At 27.8% G+C, this 20,581-nt stretch overlaps 1 long non-coding RNA gene across 1 annotated transcript in view; it reads left to right on the top strand.

Annotated features, from left to right (window-relative positions):
• Positions 1 to 20,581, top strand: part of LOC133320811 (uncharacterized) — a 174,867-nt gene extending 154,286 nt beyond the window's left edge. Inside the window, exons 2-3 of the long non-coding RNA XR_009753937.1 lie at positions 13,092 to 13,153; positions 20,506 to 20,581. This is a non-coding gene — a long non-coding RNA (uncharacterized LOC133320811). The remainder of the gene's footprint in view (positions 1 to 13,091; positions 13,154 to 20,505) is intronic.

The following is a 20,581-nucleotide window of genomic DNA, read 5'->3' as shown; positions in this document are numbered from 1 at the left end:
AACTAATAATATGATATTCTCTATGAAAATATTTTAATAAATTAATGAATGAAAAAAATATCTTTGTCAAAATGGTATTATTTTAAGTACTAACTTTATAACCGAATTAATGACTATATATGTAATGTGTTTTTTCGGTTAATGTTTTTTTTTTCTATTGGAATTCTGATTGAACCCTCATAGTTATCTGTAAAACAACTTTCAAAAAGTGTTTTAAAGGCCAAGAGGGAGATCTACTCTTTTTATTTATGTGGTAATAAAATGAATACTAAAATTATGTGCTATGTACACATAGAAACAGTTCTGTATCTTCAAAAGTAACGTTTTAACACAAGAATATTTTTTCTTTTTAATCGCCATAAAACCGAAAGTCTTATACCTTACCTTAAAAATATATTATTGAGATTCTTTTTATATCTTTTTGTTGAAAAGACAATAAAATGTTGTATTTTTATTAACTTACAAGATTCATCTCATACAAAATGCTAGAAATTTGCAACTTACCTAATTTCATATCTAGACTAAAGCGTATATTTAAAGCTGTTTAGTATCAATATCAAATATGTGCACATTAATTTTTTTTTAATTAATTGTTGTATTTAAATGCTTATTATAAAAATCCTTTCGGTATAATTTTTTAAAGTCCAAATTCGCTTTTTTCAAAGAACTAATAAAATCGAAAATGTAATAATAATATTTTTTTAACCATGCAAGCATTTATAATTCTGTTTGAAGTAAAAGGTTTTTTCTTTTTAAAAATATAATTCAACTCATGATTTTTATAACTCTTTAGTGAAAATCTATCGCATTTTTGCTGCTGTAAATATATATTATATTTTTGTTCAGTTAGTTTTATACACGCTAATGTATATATTATCATGTAACAAACAATAAGCGAAATAATACTATGGGTATTTTATTGAAATTGTATAAGAAGGGAAGTCCTTATTATACAGTTTATACACTTAAACCACAATAGAGAAGGTTACATTGTCGGCAGCTTGCCAATCAACATACCCGATTATTGACTGTATCTACAACTATGAGTAACGTATGTAATAATGTTTTAGTTATTCAGTTGATATACTAGATTGAACAATGAATACAAAGAAAATGTGCTTTTTATTTTAATAATACAATAAATAGTAATAAAGTTTGCATGTAATGTTTTAAATTTCACTGAGAAATATTTAGCCTTAAAATGCTCCAGCAAAAACGAGGTATCGTAACTAAAAAACTATAAAATTTTTGATTTTAAAAATAATCATTATGTCTTATATACAATTTACAAATTCATGCTTAAGCCTTATGTAAATAATATTTCGTGTCAGTGAACAACGTATGTTAATATTGTACTTCTCGTTTACCTTGATAAATAATCCATTAGCGAAACACAAACAATCTATTGAATCATTTACATAATGTTAACCAGTTTTGAACATTACCGAATATATAACACGTATAAACATTTACTTTATTTTTATTTTATTCAATTCTTAAACATACATGAGACATTTTATTTAATAATAATTTAAATATATTATCATACTGTAGCGTTTGGAATCTGAATAACTAAATCGATTCTTAGTCTATGGTCGCGTGTCGAGACGTTATTAATGGATTTTAAATTGCCCTTTTATAAAACCACGGACGCCTTGTATGTCATCGCATTTATATTCTTACTTAAAGTTTTAGTTTATGCTTACTTCGAAAGAATCTAACTTGAATAGTTTCGATCTGAGAAGAAAAGGAGTGTTAAACTAATCTCGTGTGACTCGAAAACTTTCATAGATTATATTTAAACAAAATTTTAATAAAATGTTAAATTAAAAAAAAATCGAAATCGAACTCGATGAAACAAATAGTAAGTAACATTATAAAAGGATGTAATAATGTGACCTTAACCTTTAAAGAAATAATGGCTTCCCCTTAATGTATGCGCTAATGATTTCTCAGAACAGTAAGTTATGATATCTAACTATTAACTAAATATTTATTTTTATCGACTTTGTTATAATATTGGATGATTACCATTTCAAAGAATTTAAAATATACGATTATGTAATAGTAACTTCAATTTATTCATAGCCCTTCAGGAGCCTCGAATTCATTATTCATAAACTAATTAGTTCAATAACCGGTTATTTAATTTCCATTAAGCAAGTATTACTTTCAACTCATTTTATTTAAAGCTACATTATATTTTAGACGTATAATAACATGCAAGGAAAAAAATATATATATTAAACAACTATCTCTGAAAATTGTAATTCCTACTAAGTATAATTTATTTGTATAGCATTATAGTTTTTATATTATTTCAAGAAATTCAGTATGAATTTGACATATAACTACGAGTATATTTGGTAGCGTAAAATTTTCTTATTAAAATAAATCTTGGTTAATTCTATAATTAGGATTTTAAATCTTCCTACGACTATTTCAAATTATGTTATTAACATTCGAACTAATTCTTGCAGACTTAAAACCTTAAACACACAATTATCATATGTGAATTTAAATTGGTGTTAACAATATAAAGATTTTAGCTAACAATTTTTAATCAATGACGAATTCTTTTACCTCCAACGACTGCACATTATTTCCCTGGTAGTACTGATTTCCTTAATTACCTTGTTAGAGTATTTCCTCCAAATTTTGTTTAAGGGCCATCAGTGTGCCGCTGATGCATTATGGTATCACAGTCTTATCGATCTATCTACCGTTGTGATAGCTCCTGAATGCAAAACTTTTGTATATATGTGGCTTGGGTTCGGTGGAATTTACTATACGAAACTTTAATAGGATGCAAGAAAATTGGATTAGTCAGCTGTTATTAATCCAAAAACAATTGGCAATAAGCAGGAGAAGTAACTACACATTTGCAGGCAACTTAATTCATAGATATTATACATTTTGTTAAATACTTCACATGACACTAGATATGAGTGAAAGTTTATCGAGAATGGTAGCCTTATTGTGGCAAGCTGGAAACACTTGAAGTGTACAAATTGTGTTCAAATACTGTTATTAATATAGTGTTAATTTACTTATTAATCATGTCTGATCTAGATTTTCTGCGGGTGATAGCATGATTTTGACAATGTATAGCATGGCAACGACGAAGTCACATTCCAAACTTTTGCATTATTTAACCGATGAATTGAAGATTGTCCACTGTATCATAACTTTTTCACTACCTTAGTTTATCTTGATTCGTATTAAACTAATATCTGAGATTTATTAAAAGTGTCCGACAAGGGATAGGAACTAAAAATATCTTGTTTTCCTGGTTTAGCATCGCAGCAGGGAAAGCCCAAAGAGGGTCAAGTTAATTCCACTTCGTCTTCCTGTATCACCCAATATACGACTTCTCCCTAAGATGTGTATGAACAAAACAGTTATATTACACTTAAAGCCTCGATAACCTTTTATTTACAATACCTACTATCAATAATTCAGAAAATTCGTTAATGGTGTAGAAATTGTGGCCTCCAAGTAAACCAAGCTGAAATTGAAGAGATTGTTATCAATGTCTTATATTATACATTACATATTGTGAGAAAAATCTTTGTATTAACTTAAACAAAACACTATCGCAATCTGTACAAGTTAACACAAAAACCAAAATAGCTTTTCTAGTTTTCACTTTTGATATTTTCCTCCATTTTCCACCAAAATCATGTTATCACGTTCTTCACCAAATTCTATTTGTAATACATGAACAGGTTGGCTTCGTTAAGACTTTGGACAGCTTGATAAATTACTGTGTATCTAAAAACAATACTTTTTTATCTTTTACTATCTCATATTTTATAAAACAAGCATGATTATATGTCTGAATTGTAGCAAAAATTTAAGTGGCCTCCTATGTGTAATCGTAGATCTTGAATGTTCTTTTCCTCTGTAATCTATATCATTTGACTCCTAAATTGAGAGTGAGTGAAGTAAAAAATTTAATGTTTAAAGGGTGTCAGATATATCGAGAAAGTTGTGAAGTCTTAAATTATCTGAACCTTCACATAACTTTATATTTTATAAACAATCCTGCACTTTCAATGAAGAGTTTCATTCACATATTTCATCACTTTCTATTAAAAAATATAAGCCTTAAGACAGTTTTAAAATATCTGTTCAACAATTGTATTAAAATTGCATTACAGCAACATATAACTCACAATGTTTATTTAACCATTTTATATATGAATTTTAATATTTACATTAGTTCGTTGATTATTTCATGTTTTTTTTATTAATATTGTTATTATGACGCCATAGCCTGTTTATATAAGGATGCTTCTACCTTTTTATATTAGGAGTAGATAAGGCTACCTTTGTTCAACTATCGTTTTTTGTACTTCTCCTTACTATAAACAATTTTTATTGTACTATGTTTAAAAAAATATATATATGTTAATACAAAATTTAAATTTAAATATTTATAACAAAAAAAATGGTCAAGCGTCTTCTTTTAAAAAATAATAATATAATACATTACTTTAAATATCCGAACAATAATACAAAAAAAACATAAATTAATTTCTTGATTATTTTTTTTTCCGTTAAAACATCAAAAGTCCTAAACATAACCTTTCTAGTTTCCAAATTATGTAAACGAAGGGAAAACTAATAAAGCCATAATAAATAGCCTATTATTAATGATTAATTAGATTTGGTCGAAAATTTATTCCACCAATAGCTAATATATTAAATGTAGAACAATGACATTTCATATAATTGAATTATGTAATATTCATGCTATCCTATTGAGATAATTAAAAATAATGTAAGTGGTGCTGATATTAAATCTAATTTAATAAAAAAATCTCCGTTATAAGTATAGAGTGTGAAATATATATGAACAACACATAAATAAAGATTTATATCACATTTCTTTATGGTAATTTTATTTGTATTTTTCTATTTTATTTAAAAGTATTAACGTATTAATATAAACTGTTTAGTAGCTATGTATAATAGGATCTAAGACTTTCGCGAGTATTCATTTAAATGAAACTAATATTTTTCGGATAACCATACTTCATAAATTCAATAAATACAGAAATAGGTACAGTTGATTCTGGAAAGTGTTGGAAGTTCTGACAAAGTAACTTGTTATATGTTTAACACTTTCTATGAAGATTTTATATTTATATTACAGAATCATAATAAGTTCTTAAAGTCCTCTTATGTATCCAAGAAATATATATACATGATATTAACAATGTTATCTCTGAGAATTATCTCTGTTAAAAATAAGTGTTATTAGCGTTTTTAATAAAGCTCACCATAAACACATATCAATTATTCCATTTCACTAGTCTCGATATGACCTAGTTCATCACCAATCAGAGGAAGTCATTGCCATGTCACAGATCTCCGCTAATGATTTTATATTCATTACGTCTCCGTATTTTCCGGATTCAATCGTTGGTTAAATTTATATGTGACCTGAATTTTGCCAATTAATCGTTGGGTCTTGAATTTCATCTAACCTGACCGGTTATATATATACATAAATCTAATATATATTCTTTGTATTTAGTAAGTTAATAATAATGTTGAATCTTAGAAATATCTAGTAACAAACACTGCGATTTGAAATTGTGTTGTATGTAAGTAGTTATACATCGTTTCATGAATATAATCATTATGTTTATTATATAAAAACGATTTGGTGGTTTTAATTTTTTTTTATGTTAAATCCATTTACATATACTATATTTTAATCCCCGCGTATTACTGTTATTTTAAATAGCACAACAAAACTCAATCAGATATAAAATCTCATTTTAATTAAGTCCGCGTCGAATATCGCACCGTGCAATGTAATCCACTTTGTTTTGGACTGGATACGAAGATTTTAAATTTTATTATAAAAAAAATTAAACAAAAAACACTCTAGCATCAATATTAAATTAGTACTTAAGTTATGTTATATTTTTTTTATGAAAACTGATTGTTTAAAGTTACCAAACTAATAATTGTTTTCCTTTATTTATATAAGATTTCAATTTTATATTCTTCCCTCATCACTTTTCATCTCGACGCCATCTTTTTTCAACCGACATTCACTAATTGGTCGTGTTTTCATAAAGGTAATTTATTTTCATTATTTAAAGAACAAATGCTTTACATCCTGTGGTTTCGGGGTGAATTCGTATTGTTTGAAACTCAATTAATTACATTATAAAAGACACCCCAAACTCATTTATTCAATTTGATGAAAAGCGTTACACGGGAAATGATTTCTGTGGTTTATGCTTTTCCTTTACATCATAACTTTGACTTTAAAGGTTCTGTCATTGGAAGTAATTTCATTTGCTCTATAAATTTAAAGTATATTAAGTCAAGAATATTAAGAGAATGTTTCTTTTGAATAGTTTTTTTTATGTTTTAGGTCATGTTATAATTAAAATGAGATTTATAGACAATTGCATTATGTAAAGTTCACTTTCATAGGACATTGACTATTGAGTTTATAGTAAGGCAATAAGCAAATTAAGACGAACATCACTTTGACTTATAACGTTGCAGAGTCAGTTGCAATCGAGTTAGGGGCACTACGTGGTCACGGCTGCGACTAATATGATTACCAAGAACGTAAGTGGTAGTATAAAAATTTTCATCCTATTCAAATCTAACATAAAATGTTTTATTAAAATATCTCATATATATAAAAGAGTCGTTAAATATACTGTCGCTATAAAATATTAAAAATTTCATATAAAAATTTATCCTTGTCTATCGACATAAAACATAAACTATAATCATGTACATAATACTTTCGTATTAAATTAAGCTGAATTTAGCTTAAATGTAAACATATTTATGAGATTTAAAATGACGAATGGAGAGAAATTGAGACAAAGGATTGTACAACAGCGTTCTTTACATCATTGTGGTATATAGCCGTTTTGAAACTCAAGAATTCGACGAACAATAAAATGTAAATAGCTACAGAAGTGTTAAGAGGAATGGTTGTAAAACTTCAGTTCACGAACTTGGCACTCAGCGGAATCTAGTGCTTTCAGTACGATACAAACAAAAGATTATATATTTATTCATATCATAATTTATATATTTTATTACAAAGTTATTAAAAAAACAAACTCATCCCAATATTTATGGTATTGTAAAATAAACCAAATATCATAAAACCTTTTAAAATATGATATGCTATTATCATAACATGTTGAATGAAATAGCATATATAATATTGATAGCTGGTGTCTTGTATAAGTTATTAATTAGAAGATTTGGCTTTCAATTCCATATCTCTTTAACTAATTCATATGATATCCAACAATAATTTGGCTAAAAATAGAGAGCACAATGTAAATTATAAAGAAATTGCTTCTATTTAATTTAATTTTGGACTCTCGAGCGAAATATATAAATTCGCAAATCAGATAAACTAGCACAATATCATTGAAGGAGTTGAAAACATTTTAGACACATTACTTTGATGAAAATAAAAACATTTCAAATAACTTTATGGTACCCAAGGGATGTTAATGAGGTCGTACCACTAAGCGTAATGAGGTCCCCTCTTCCTCTGTCATCCGGATCTATCTCGTAAGAATACTATATGATAACGAGTTAGTAAATTTAATGGCATAATTTCAAAATACTTTCGCTTAGATGAACCAACTTCTTTTTTTTCTGTTATATCTTATCGTGTTTATGTGTGAACATATTCCACCTTATTGGTTAGAAAGAACAAGATTTATACACATTATCTGCCATATAAATTTAAGCTATCTTTGATTTTCTGACTGTTAACCCGTACATTTTCACATTTGTAATGTCTTAAGTTTAAACTTTAAGAGTATAAATTACTATCAACATATTAAATAAAATCATTTGGTAAATGTAATTTTTCTCATTTTATTCTCATTCATTCTAAAACGATACCTACTCTTGAGATGAATTAGTGATTATGCATATTTTTATGCCTCTGTTCTTTATCAAAGAAAAGTTTAATAAACCTTATCATTGTAACAAATAAACTCATTGATTCTTATAGAATTTTAAATGTTATGATTTCATAGGAAGGCCTTAATGATTATTTATATAAAAGTATTTTCACAACACTTCCACAATGTTCTAGTATTCGAATAATGGTTTTGATTGTTTGTACGATAGAATAAGTAGAAAAAATTTTCACGCACCACCATCTCATGTGCTTAACCCCTTTGCTTCAATTCACAAGCTCTGCGTTTGACGTTAACACATTTCAGGTCAATCTCGCATACACGTAATCTCTGAAAAGAACTTTTTATAGTTGGTTGTGTAACGATGCTATCTTTTCTAGTTTAACGACTCTTTGTTTATCTATATTTCGAAGATATAAGCAAAAAATCGTATGTATTCCTTTACTTAGTCTTCGACATAACACTTTCCGTTTTTACTTATATGTAATCTTTTGCCATCATCCAATTGATTGCTAAACATTTTGGAAAAAATCTTAAGACGCTTCACACTTCAATACTTATTCTCTATGTCTTACAAGTTTTCATTGGTTACGTGTCTTGAACCTAACTGTAGACTACATTATGTAATATTTAAATTGAGGTTAAGAAACGTTGCAATTATTATATTAATATTTTATTTATAACATCCGTGGTATGAATATTTGTCTGGAAAAGAGGCTGCAATTTTATAAAAATCAACTTAAATGTCAAAGAGAACGTGAGAGATACTTTTTTCAATACCAAGCGTTCTTTCGCTCAGTCAATAAACAATGCACAGTTGAGTTGTGGAAGCATTTATTATATGCAGATGCGATTTATTTTATAGAAATAACATAGAGTCATGCATCTACAGAGAGTAAATATGACATTTGAGTAAAATCGGTTATTAAGCATAGATTCCATATGTATCATTATTCATGATCGAAATCGAAAAATCGTTTATTCGTACGATATCGTAGTTGTCATCATCTCATTTAATATTATAATTATAAATGAGATCGTTGAATAAACGTTGAATGAACCATTTACGAAATTACTTTGTTTTCCGGGCGAATAAAGGCAATCGCATAAAAAACTCAATTTGTTTTTTTTGATTCATTAATCAATACAATATATATTAATGCTTTAGATAGGAGAAAATATCTTCTAAGTAAATTTGTTTTTTCAACTGGCATATTTATGATTTAGAAGTTAATTTTGTAATTTCTTATTTTTTTGTTACCTTCCAAAAATAAAGGATCCCATTTAAACTGGAACCATGTTTCAGATACAAAGTGTTAAAAACGTTTAAAAAAATACTGAGACAAAATAGATGTCTTGACATAATAAGTACAACCGACTGAAAGCAATGACATCAGTAACTTTTAGTAAGTTTTTGTCAAGGTCGAGCAACTACAAAGGCTTCAAAGGATTTAACAAGTTATTTATATATAGCAATATACGTGCGTATGTTGCCATTTAGCTTCTTTCAAAAGTTCAGAGAGTCCAATACAAAACATGAAGAAATGTGACAAAAACTGATAGAAGGCAAAAGTAAGTAAACAGAAAGCTATTGTTTTCCAAAATGAAATAATTATTTTTCTAAACATAAGAGTATATGATTGAATTTGAGAAGGTAATGAAAGGAGTAATCATGTCGCAACTTATTTATTCAGTAACAATTAACATGTAAAAATGGGAAGTTTCTCTTATATCAAACTAAAATATATCAAAGACAATTAATTTGATCCTCCTCATGGATTGGGTTCAGACAATTTTTATTATTGGAGTGAATACATGTGGTGTAAAGTAAAATGGATTATTGCACTACATTTTACTTTATATCATAACGATTTAATAAAAACTTAATTCCTGTTAGTGAAAGAAAGATAAAAAAAAATGTACTAGAGTTTGTGCTTTCCACGGAATGCGATTTTAAAATCTTTTATTATTTAAGAGATCTTATAATATACGATAGCTATTTTAATCACTTTGCTTTTCTTATACAATTTTCCTAATAATTTGTCAAAGTGGAGGAAAGCATATAAAACTATAACGCAAACTAATATAAACAATAAGCCTAAATTATATTGGGCTATTTGGTCCCATACATGAATTTTGGCTAAGGATTCCCCAACTATTCTGGAAGGGTTTCTTCAGTACGCAAAAGTATTTGGAATTGTCCCTTGGGGCTTTTTTTTACTCATTGACATTTAGTCAGTGACATTTAATGGATAATTAATTCTATTTAATAATCTAAATGTATTTATGTATAATGAAAATTTTATTTAACAAAGCCAGGTTATAGAATTATTTGGTTTCACCCCCCATGAAAAGCTATTTCTTCCTATTCTTCTCTAAGTAAATAATTTATTCTTTGATCGTTTTCCATGTGTCTTTCCGAGTATGTGGTTCAGCATTGTCTTGTCGTGAGAAAATTCGTTTTCGGTTAACTAAAGCTAGATATTTCTGCGATAAAACATTATATATTCTAATAAGTTGTCGACTATTTCCCTCGGTGATAATACTTCGACGATCTAGAATAATTTTGATATACACAAAACGTTTATTATTCCATCAGACACGCATACAGAAGACTTTAAGCTCGAATCGGTTTAGGTAATTATCTTTTATTAAACCACTGACATTCCAAGTAAGGGTTTTCAAGATCCATGTTTCGACCCAAGATGTTACTATTGCTACCTTTGTGACCTCAATACCTTACACAGGTGGACAATCTGATCGCGGACTACCTTCAAACGTTGAATCTCCACTATTACTATGATTGAACTAACGCTCTGCTGTTCGCTCATTAACTTTCTCTTTCTGTTCAATTTCACATGTTTTCCTTACTGCCAAGGATGTTTTAAACTTTTTTTCAAATAAGGTCTCAAGTATATCCAAATTTAAAAGAAACAATTATTGATAGATTGTTAACCACTTGCACGCTTCCTATAACTAGAAACTAATCTTAACAAGTTCCGATATGTTTCAATTAAGACGAAGAAATTCTTAAATATGAAAACGAACAATACTTGACGCTCTCTGTTTGATATTAATTTCTTTGTAATTTACAACAGATTATTTATAATATCTTTACAATTATTTAAGCTTTCGAATTTTATATATAACTGTTATACAATTTCTGATATTTGTGTATAGAAATTTTAAACACTTATATTTCTTTGAACTAATTTCGAAAAATTACGAACAATTAATTCCATCAAGATAATACCTAATAATACTCTAAATGGTTTACTACGGAATATTACCTTATATAATAGAAAATTCGCTCTAAATACAGGTCTTTACAAGCAAGGTTCTTAATGATGTACAAAAGCTATAAGATTGTATTAATTAGTCTTCGTTATCAACACAATGTAATACTATCAAAAGCCTATGTTAATAAGTTTTCTTTTAGTGGTTCACAGCACGCAATTTATGTTCGTGTTAATTATAAAAAGGGAGAAAGGTTTTTATGTATGCGTTTCAATATTTATTTCATATAGGATATATATAACTTATACTATCATTTCTAACTTACAATGTATAATTTTCTTTTGGCTGCAATTTAGCTTAGACTCATAAACAGGTTGTATTAGATTAATTGAAATTTTGTATGCTCTTTGACCGTAGATGACAATTTAAGGAAAGCTTAGTTGTGTTATTCTGTAATATACATATTTTAAGGTAAATTTAATAGCACTAAAAGCCTACGATTTCAGAATATATGCATATGTATATATATAAGTACAAATGTACATATATAAAGAGAAGTGAACTCATATGTATGTATATAAATAGCAAATGAAATCTAAATAAAAATATTTAAAAATTAAAACAAACGGAAGGTAATTCAAAGGTTTGTCTTAAACAAAAAGCTGCTGATCACATAACGATAAAAAATGCATTATTTTTTATCAAACATATCAGAACATGATTATTCTAACCCTTATAAAGGTACAAAATAGTATTACATTGTCACTTTCATATTTAAAAATTTCTTCATAATTACGATATACGAGTACAAATGCATTATGTATGGACACAAAAATATTTCAATGCAAGAAATTATATTAGCTTGTACTAATTGGATCCTTAGGTAAATATTTTAAAAGGCTGGCAAAATGTTAAGTAAAATTTTTTTTAGTAATGCAATTAGGGAAGGAACTTTGAAATAACCTTTTTGCTCAATTAAGGTTAAACTAGAAGGAAATGACTTTGATGTTTTAAAATTTTTACGTATTTATATTCTTAATTAGTCAAATAGTGTTTTAGGTGTTTCTTTCAAATGTACTTTAAGATAACTTTAAGAGATTTAACAGTTGTCTATAAAATAGTGACAAATATATATTTTGATAGATATTAATGATTGCTGTCTTGATATAAGCAAACGACATAAAAGGTAAGAAAAATGGCATAAGAAAATGTTTTCGAAAACTATATTTTCGTTGTCAGTTTGTAGCAATGTGACAAATACTCACCAATGTTTTTACTTATGCTGGGAAAATATCGTGCCACACAAATGTGTGTGAAACTTTTATATTACTTTTGTTACACTAAGAAAATATTTCCCATACCCTTTTAAAGAACTGCACTATTATGATAAATTATTACTTACCTATTCTTATGACATGTATGCGAATGTTGTGCCATCACGTTAACTTCTTCCAGTCTTCGTTTTATTACACTTTGAGATGCTCATAAATATTCTATTTTGGAAAATTTTCCTTCGAACAAACACTAACTCAAGTTTAAAATTTGCCTCACTGGATACAATGTATCTGACCCATATTTCTATATAATGGTTGTCTAGAGTCTAGACATTCTTCTACCAGTTGCATATAAAATAGACTAACTGCGTCACAGTTCTTACAATGTACTGACTGTTTTGTTATGTAAATTCAAAAATTTTAACCATATATTCACATTTTGTGGGGAATACAGTTATGTTGTCACTATAATTGCAAACGTGCCATAATGAAATATACGCTTGTGAAACAACACGCGTAGATTGGTAAGTCCTTCAAGTATTCAAAAAACTGATAGCTCTTTACTAAAGTTTTTATTACCAACATAAGTAAACCTCTACTGTAAAAATATAATAAGACTAAATAAATGTTCCTTTTGTTGCAGAAACTGTGAAAATATTATGGCGATGACAGGTCGCTATGGGACAAAGTAGTAGTGCAATGAAGGTACGCAGTAAATATTTCCCTCTATATATATATATATATTATGTATTTTTTTTATTCTTTCTAAAATGTGGACTCAGTAACCAGATTATTAAATTGCGATATCTCATAATCTCTGTTCATTAATTTGATATTACCTACAACCACGGCGGGCATATTAATGTTCAAGAGTATAAAAAGTTAGTCAATTTTCATCTCATTGAAGTGACCTTTGTGTAGCTTCATGTTTCATAACTAAAGCTATGGATGTGCTTGGAAACAGATTAATTTATTTTTAAAAACATTGTCACAGCACCGCTTGTCAACTGTTTTTGTGAGATTATATTTTTCAGCTTCGTCCATTGTGTCGTCTCTAAAATGAAATTACATTTGTGTGGATTTTAAATGTTCAATTCAACGTTTGATTAATTAATGCTTTTAATACAATATGAGCTGTTTTGTTTTTTAGTTAATTTGACTTTGAGTTGTTAAATCGTCTTTTTTTAACAAACGATGTCTTTTTTAGTTTATAAAATAAACGGATTATCATGAAAAATTGTAAAATTAAGACTAGTCTAAACTTCTTAGGGATTATTCTAGTTTTAAAAATAATGATAGGAATCTCACTTTAAAAACAACAAACCATGTGTCCAAACAAGAAACCAATTAAATTTCCAAATTGCTCTGTGAATACAGAATCAACGAGGTTTTATTACTGGATTTAAATTAAAATAAACACATAAAATTTCAGAAAGAGATAGGTCTAATTAAAATGTCGTAACGGTTTTAGTGTCGAGTTCCTCATTAAGTTTGAAATCTCGTCATGGTATTTAAGCTAGTTAGGTTGTAACTGGCAGACCTCCAGAATGCACAAAGGAAAAATATATTCTTGTTTCTTTTTAAATCTTCACAATGACTCTGGATACTAACAATGTCGCAGTAATCCGATTAAATACACACTTTGAATAAATTATTTCGGCCTTTGTAAAAAAGACATACTGCATAAGAAGATCTGTGGCATAATTCAGTCCATTTTTTTTTTGAGAGGTTTCAGTATAGAATCTAAATTAATCATGTTTCAAAGTTATCAACTATTACTTTAATACTTATAATACAAATGATAAATCTCTTATACTCATACTCTTATAAGGAGCTAGATAATTTAATGGAAGAAAAGCAATGAATAGAACATTTTAACAATAATAATACAGTGCGCCGCAATAGTTAATATTATACTGTAGGGAATAGTATTTTATTGACATTTCGGAGGTCTCCAATGCTCGAAATGTTTCCATATACGAGTTCCATAAAGTCATTTATGGTAGGACTAAAGGAATCGTTTAAGTCATTTCGATTTTATGTAAACGCATTCTCTCAGATACACATGAGACATATTAATTTTTATTACATACTTTGCTTTACATTTATCTGGTGATAACTGATACATTTGTTTGTAATGTATCTTATAAACCTAGAAGTACACATACACATACCATTGAAACGTTCAAGCTAAGAGTAATATTTATTTAAAAAATATTTATTTTAAATATACTAAACTTAGGTCCGTAAGGTCTGAAAGATGTTCAAGTCATTTATATAAACTATCCTTCAGTAATGAGATAGTTATTTAGTTTTATGAAACTATTCTGAGTGTTCGAACCCGCTTATCTCGGCATCGATAGACGTTAAAGCAAAGTTTAATGGAAACGAAAATTAAGGATGGTCCAGTTCTGAGTCAAGAGTTAATTCGTGAACTCATAGCGAAGTTCAATTCGTAATCGGCCTTAACATGGACTGGTTTAATTAAATGAGTTAAACTAGTGAAGCTGTTAAAATATTGTCGACTAAAGAATTGAATAACTTTACTTATAAAAATCGTTGGACATATTTTTTTTATATAAAATCGAGAGTAATGGATAAAAAAATATAAAACAATGATAAATTGTTGAACACTATGAATGAAACTTTCATTTTTGGATGATATATACTTCCATTTTAATTATGCAATAAAACTTATGTTGAAACTAAAATAACTTCACTTTCGATATCTTACGCGCCATCCAAATATAAATTTAAACCAATTTTTTGTTTAAAAATGTGTTATATAAAAATATAAAACACATACATGGTCATCATATTTGATAAAGTTTAAGTTTTAAATTAATAAATTTGAAATTAGAGTTTCTTTTTTGTTATCTATTATTTCAAAATTTAGACTAAATGTCAGGCTGATAGTATGAATTTTACATTGTTTTTCTTTTATTTTAATGTCAGTCGAATCCTCTCTGGTGGCAATTAAAATACCAGCTACCTTTTTCCATAAACCTTTTTCTATTATCTGCCTTTGTAATTCAAAATTCGTTAAACCTCTTTCGCCCCGAAGTTTAAAGCCTCCATCGTCACCGGAGCGACATTATCGCGTTGTAAACCGGAAATTTAACGATGACTTTGAAGGTATTGTAGAATATTTCAAACCTTAAACTGGTGAGTTTCAAACTGGCTTTACTTTCTTGAAAAGTGTCACAGAATTTTATTTCACTTTATTTTATTGTCCTTTAAAATAATTTAATAATAATAAAAAATATAATATAAAATAACTCTTACAAAAAAAAAATATTATCGCAACATATTCAAGACATTTTTATTTTCCTTGATCTTCCATAACATTTTTTCTAAATTATTCACAAATCCGCTTAGTAGAACCAAGGGTCGTGGTCGATCGCTGATAGGGAGAGTAGTATTCCACCTTAGAAATCAATTTATGGTGATTTTTTAAGCTGATGATATAAGATGTTTCAAAAACAGTTGTTTTTATCTGTTATTGTTACTTGTTTTTATAACTTTAACACTATTTTTAAGCCACGATGTAGGACGAGTCTAAATTATAATAATATACTAAAATATATACACACAACTTTCTTACTTAAGATCCTAATAGTGATCAATGGAATCATAACGACTTCAGAGAACTTAATTTTGTTAAAATATAACATTCATGAAACTTTTAACAACCAAAAAAGTCAAGAATTATTTATTACTTTATTTAATTAAAATGTATATATTTATATATATATATTACCATTTACATACTATTGCTGTTCGGAGTGGTCAAGGATTTGAATTCCTTTTTAAGAATGGCCATGAAAAGAAAGCTTTATCTTATTCAAATCAAATACTGTTTTGAAAGTGTCCGATCTAATCAAATTCAAAGAAAATAAACATTTATATCCTTTTTATTACCTGTATCTTAAAATAACAACGTAAATGATGTATTCATTGAAAATTATATTCGAAAGTTTTATATAAATGTCTGGGATTTTCGAACACGCTTGTTAATTTCATAATATGAGCGAATTTAATATCATTAATAATTTTCTACAGATTATCATGTCAAGCCGTTATAATTCTTTAGATACTGTGTATATTAGTAACATTAACATATGTTTATAGCTATAATAATAAAATTGGAGTGTCTGTTTGTAATATTGAAATAATCTTTTTTACCACATGCATGTGAATATGTATACGATACATAAATAATATTTTTTACAATTTTTGTCTGTCTGTCTGTTTGTTCTGGCTAATCTCTGAAATGGCTTGACCGATTTTTGCAAGACTTTTGTTGGCTGATGTAATAAGGTAGCTGATGTAATAAGGAGTAACTTAGGGTACTTTTTATCAAGATCCCGAATGGAATGGAAACGGGCGAGTGGGAGGCAGGGCGCATACGGAGCTTAAGTTTTTTCATTGCTTCTTATTGTTTCTCTTACGCAGACGGAGTCGCGGGTAGTAGCTAGTATTATTTAAAAATTTACATTATTTCTGAGTATTAAATTTAATTTTAAAGTATAATTTTTTTAAATAATATTATGAGTATACAACATTATGTGGATATATTTAGTTTTAATTATATGTATATGAAACTTGATCAAACCTTAGGAGACACAACAAAGCACATAACCAATACGATGTAAAATAATTTTGTATATATACAAGGAACGCTGAATATACTATTGTAAATAGACAATACTATGCAAACTTGTACTGTTAAGTTAGCGCGGTCACGAATTTTATCAAATATAATTTTACAAAGAAAATTCAGATTTTTCCGTCTTCTGTATAGTAAGACCGAACGTAATCTTAGAAAATTTTTGCAATATTTTGTAATAATACGCTGGAAACTTTAGAGTTATTGCGGTTCAAAACAAGCAACGCCAATAATAATATTAGGTAACAAAAGAAAAAATGCTCTTTCTGAGCTGGGTTATTAATAATACAAATCGATCTCTATGGGTGATGCTAAAAATATAAATAATTTTATACCTTTAACCAGTAGGAAATGACCTTAAATAAGTAATTATCACTCTTTTCATAGTATCAGGTAGCGCCGGTCTTTTATTATGAAGAATACGATAAAAATTGCGATTTCTTGGGTTGCATTAAGGAACATTAGCTGGTAAACAAAGGATGATGACAAAATGTCTTACGAAGATAAAAGACGGAGTGAATAACGTCTCATTGTATATCTTCATCCTTCGAACAATGTGGCACTTCTCTTATTGTATCTTCATAGTAGACAATAAGCCGAAGAATTAGTTATTTTTTTTAATTGTATTATTATCTATTTAAAAATAAATGACTAACATTATTCATAAAGTATTCTATACATTTTTATTGGGATTTGACCTTTATTTTACCTGTAAAGGTTTGATATTTGATCTTATAAACCACATTCAACGTAGATACGTCATAAATAATTGCAGCTCTTAAAACAATATGTTACCAATTTCCATCAAATGTATTATCTAGCGGGCACGGGATCGAAACCATATGTCCTCCGGGCTTAACGAAGATTTAGTGACTTGGTAATACCCATATGTTATATCTATGCGCTAATAACCGAATTCCATAATAGAGGGGATCATGATATTAAATTCGTAAGCGTAGAATATGTTACATTGGAGTTTTTACTTAGGAAATTTTGTATCATCCCTTTTTTTGTTACTTATCTGAACATTTGGTGTGTATTTCGTATTTTTCAACACTTTCTTTGTTACTCGTAATGAATAGCATTATTTTACTCTGATCTCATCTTGAACAAAGATCCTTTAGTCTGAAAAATAATGAAATATACACTCAAATATATCGGACAGCACCTAAACTGTAATAACACTTATTAAACCTTTAATCTTATAATAATAAATCTTAATTTGTTTTTTTTTATACTACTGTTATAAAATTAAATTTTTCTACGTTTGTAGACAATACTTTTAAAGTACATGACATAAAATACCTATTGCTTTAACTTCAAGGTAAGCCAAAATCGTTTATGTGCTATCATTCGGCTATTTACAGAGCGCCATGCCGTCTTTTATTGCCCAACTTGGTTTGATATGATTCTCTTGTATCGTATATTAAAGGCATTACTCATGGAGAGCTATGATAGATATCTTCCGATAATAATAGTAACTCTAACGTTTTCTATATATTCATACGAACATTTTCTGCCACCCCGCAGAAATAAGGTAATTAAAAACTGTGCTCACAATTTCTAAAATAAAGTTTACTTGCACTGTGAATTTGCACGTTAGGAAATATGAAAGCCACAAATAAGAATAAAATATTCTCCTCAGCAGGAAACGGTAAAAAGAAAAGTTTAAAAGACCATAGCAAAGAGATTTTAAAAGCAAATAAGAAGCCTTTATATTTTAAAATTTCTCTATAGCGCTCGTATTGAAGCCTTTTACTCGAACAAAGATGAATTCCCTTTACTTATCTAGCCATTCATAAAATTAGAAGATAACTGCATATTATTGCCTTTATATCGGTTCATTTTAATAATATCCGAATATATTATGAGAAAATATACACAATTCCTCACTAAAAGCGAAAATTCTTAATCGTATTCACGCCTCAAAACCAAAATGAAAAATCACGTTATACTAATTTAACGAAAAATTATATTAAGTTGAATATTCCAAATATAGCTGCCTTGGCTTTTCTGACTTGTAATGAATATTTACAAAGTTTTTTGTTTGTTTTGTTAAAACCTAATTCAACATGAACAACAATTTCATTGCGAGCTCTAAAAATATTTTGTTAGGTTATAATTGACCTCAAATAATAAATATATACGAATGACAAATTAACTTTTTTTTATATATGATACAAATTAATTTACAGTTATTTTAATCACTTTTCTTATTATATTAAGTTTTTATAATTTTTGTTCGGCATACGAAGCGTACAACTCGGCTGGTTAAACTTGCGCATTTAATTACGTTTGATAAATTTGTTTCGGATATGACTCACAATAGGTTGAATATTTGCTGAAAATTTCCATTCACCCGTATTAAATAGCCCATTTTTGTTTCGCTTGAATGTAACAAAAGGCGAAGCCAAAAATATATTTTCATATTATATTCAATCTGGTGTTTATATTTAAATAGTTACGTTAAAATTTACTACAATTTATAATACTTACTTCCTAAAGATATTATAAATTGAAAAATATAAGAGAGTAATATAAAAGAAACAAAACGCTTAAGAAATTATATTTAATTTGTGTACCTATAAATATTGAAGGCACATGTAACCCTAATTAGGAAGCACTCTGCATTTCGGGTCGCCCACACAATGCTGAGCTTTAACCAGAGCATTAAGTGCGTCAAGCGAGAACGTCCGTTTAAAATTTAAAGCATAATAAACATCTATTTGTTTTCTCTATTGCGAACGATATTGAATTTTGCTGGCAAATAGAATCTTGAATAGAAATACCAAATGTAAATCAACTCTACAGATTTGTCAAAGGTTTAATTTTTCGTGAATATCAAGAAACAACAGCGTGACAGAATGTAATGGAAGGATTGCGCTATGTACATCCTTAAATAGAAACTTTGTAAAGAAACATATAACAGACTTATATTTACGAATTTTTTTTTTTTTTTTGGAGATGGTTAATTTTAACTATTTACTTTTTTACAAATGAAAAATGCCTGATATTAATATAAATATTTTTTAAGAGGAAACAATCAGCAGTGAAAAATTTATCCCGAATATAAATTTAAAAAGTAATTTTTCGGTGATATAGTAGGTTTTATTAAAGGACTACCATCAAAAACGTTAACCTACAGACTACGCCATCTGTCGAAAACCGGGATTATTTCACTTCTCTATTTAATTCCTTTTTTATTTCCTAAATCAGATGAATTGTTAAATACTATAAATACTGTTTAAAGAGTAACCATATTCATTTTCCTTTTGTAACTTTTCATTTTCCAGCAAGCTGTAATTCATTACTTATAACTTGCTGAAAAATTTTATGGAAAATAACTTGATAAATAAATCTATTTACTCATTATATAATTTTGTTTCAGATATCAGCAACATTGCTTGTTCTTCTGCATTTGTCTATGCATGTGGTAGACGAAGGGCAAGCTGTCAATCCTAGTA

This window comes from Danaus plexippus, chromosome 5, assembly GCF_018135715.1.
Source record: "Danaus plexippus chromosome 5, MEX_DaPlex, whole genome shotgun sequence".
Classification (NCBI taxonomy): Eukaryota; Metazoa; Arthropoda; class Insecta; order Lepidoptera; family Nymphalidae; genus Danaus; species Danaus plexippus.
The sequence above is the reverse complement of the archived record's forward strand: the minus strand, read 5'-3'. Positions and strand labels throughout refer to the sequence as shown.